We start from the raw sequence: 2,359 nt of genomic DNA, 5'->3' as shown, positions 1-2,359 counted from the left end.
GGTGTCATCTCAGCTCACTGCAACCTCCATCTCCCAGGTTCAAGCTTCCTGAGTAGCTGGGATTATAGGCAGGAATCACCATGCCCAGCTAATTTTTTTAAATTTTTATTAGAGACCAGGTTTCACCGTGTTGGCCAGGCTAGTCTGGAAGTCCTGACCTTAGGTGATCCCCACATGTCAGCCTCCCAAAGTGCTGGGATTACAGGTGTGAGCCACCGTACCCTGCCCACATTATGCTAAGTTTTAAAAGCCTTATGCATGGGTTTGGATTTATGACAGGCCCATCCCCATAGGCCTGTCATAGTAACCCATGCCAGAGCAAACCGTGTCCCCAAAGCATTGCCTGGCCTCTGTGCCCATAGGCTGCTGGCACTGAAGTGAGGTGCACAGTGGAAAAAAAAATAAAAGCCTTACCCAAAAGCATATATGTTTTATACTCTTTAAATTTCACTTAACCAGTCGGCTCTCCTTATCCATAGATTCCTCACCCATAGATTCAACCAACCACATGTAAAAAATATTCAAACTGACTGTGATGGCTCACGCCAGTAATCCCAGCACTTTGGGAGGCTGAGGCGGGCGGATGGCCTGAGGTCGGGAGTTGGAGACCAGCCTGACCAACATGGAGAAATCCCGTCTCTACTAAAAATACAAAATTAGCCGGGTTTGGTGGCACATGCTTGTAATCCCAGCTACTCAGGAGGCTGAGGCAGGAGAATCTCTTGGACCCAGGAGGTGGAGGTTGCAGTGAGTCAAGATCCCACCATTGCACTCCAGCCTGGGCAACAAGAGCAAAATTCCATCTCCAAAAAAAAAAAAAAAAATTCAGGAAAAAAACAATAAAGCAGCTGGGCATGGTTGTTCAGGCCTGTAATCCCAGCATTTTGGGAGGCTGAGGCATGTGGATTGCTTGAGCCCGGGAGTTTCAGACCAGCCTGGGCAACATGGCAAAAACCCATCTCTACAAAAAAAACAAAGAGTAGCTGGACCTGGTGGCCCGAGCCTGTGGTCCCAGCTACTGGGGAGGCTGAGGTGGTAAGATCACTAGAGCCTGGGAAGTTGAGCAAGACCGTGTCGCAAAAAACTAAAGTTGGTCGGGTATAGTGGCTCACATCTGTAATCCCAGCACTTTGGGAGGCCAAGGCAGGTGGATCACGAGGTCAGGAGGAACACGCAACAAGGAAGAAACTCCATCTTGAAATAAAAGTTAAGTTTCTTTCTATTTTTCTTTATTTTTAATTTTAATTTTTATTTATTTATTTGAGATAGTCTCGACCTCTCACCCCGGCTGGAATGCAATGGCATGATCTCTGCTCATTGAAACCTTTGCTTCCCAGGTTCAAGGGATCCTCGCATTCCTCATGCCTCAGCCTCCAGAGTAGCTGGGATTACAAGCATCTGCCACCAAACCCAGCTAACTTTTTGTTTTGTTTTGTTTTTGTTTTTTCCTTTTTTTCCTATTGCTTTGAGCAAAACTTTTTTTTTTTTAATGGAGTCTCGCTCTGTTAAGTTTCTATTTTTCTTTATTCATTTATTATTATTATTTTTATAAAGACGGGGTTTCACCATGTTGCTCAGGCTGGTCTTGAACTCCCGACCTCAGGTGATCCGCCCGCCTTGGCCTCCAAAGTGCCTGGATTACAGATGTGAGCCACTACGCCCGGCCTATTTTTCTTTATTTTTAATTTTAATTTATATTTATTTATTGTCATTTTTTGAGACAGGGTCTCGCCTCTCACACAGGCTGGAGTGCAGTGCCATGATCTCGGCTCACTTCAACCTCCACCCCCCAGATTCAAGCTGTCCTGCCCCAGGCTCCGGAGTAGCTTGCAATACAGGTGTGCACCACCATGCCCTGCTAATTTATGTATTTTTAGTAGAGATGGGGTTTCACCAAGTTGGCCAGGATGGTCTCGATCTTTTAACCTCGAGATCCACCCACTTCGACCTCCCAAAGTGCTGGGATTACAGGCATGAGCCACCGTGTCCAGCTAATTTGTGGGGTTTTTTTTTTTTTGAGATGGAGTTTCGCTCTTGTTACCCATACTGGAATGCAATGGCGCGATCTCGGCTCACCACGTGGTGAGCCACCGTGTCCGGCCCTAATTTTTAATTTTTTTTTTAAGAGATGAGATCTTTTTTTTTTTTTTTTTTTTTTTTTGAGACGGAGTTTCACTCTTGTTACCCAGGCTGGAGTACAATGGCGCGATCTCGGCTCACCGAAACCTCCGCCTCCTGGGTTCAGGCAATTCTCCTGCCTCAGCCTCCTGAGTAGCTCGGATTACAGGCATGTGCCACCACGCCCAGCTACTTTTTTTTGTATTTTTAGTAGAGACGGGGTTTCACCATATTGACCAGG

General features: G+C 46.2%; 1 non-coding gene across 1 annotated transcript; it reads left to right on the top strand.

The window, feature by feature from the left end:
* Window positions 1-256: 256 nt before the first annotated feature.
* LOC120363812 (small nucleolar RNA SNORA42/SNORA80 family) lies at window positions 257-392 on the top strand. The gene has a single exon (XR_005579250.2). It is a non-coding gene; the product is annotated as a small nucleolar RNA SNORA42/SNORA80 family (small nucleolar RNA).
* The last annotated feature ends 1,967 nt before the right edge of the window (window positions 393-2,359 follow it).

Source organism: Saimiri boliviensis, chromosome 3 (assembly GCF_048565385.1).
Source record: "Saimiri boliviensis isolate mSaiBol1 chromosome 3, mSaiBol1.pri, whole genome shotgun sequence".
NCBI classification, from domain to species: Eukaryota; Metazoa; Chordata; class Mammalia; order Primates; family Cebidae; genus Saimiri; species Saimiri boliviensis.
This window is presented reverse-complemented; position numbering and strand designations above follow the sequence as displayed.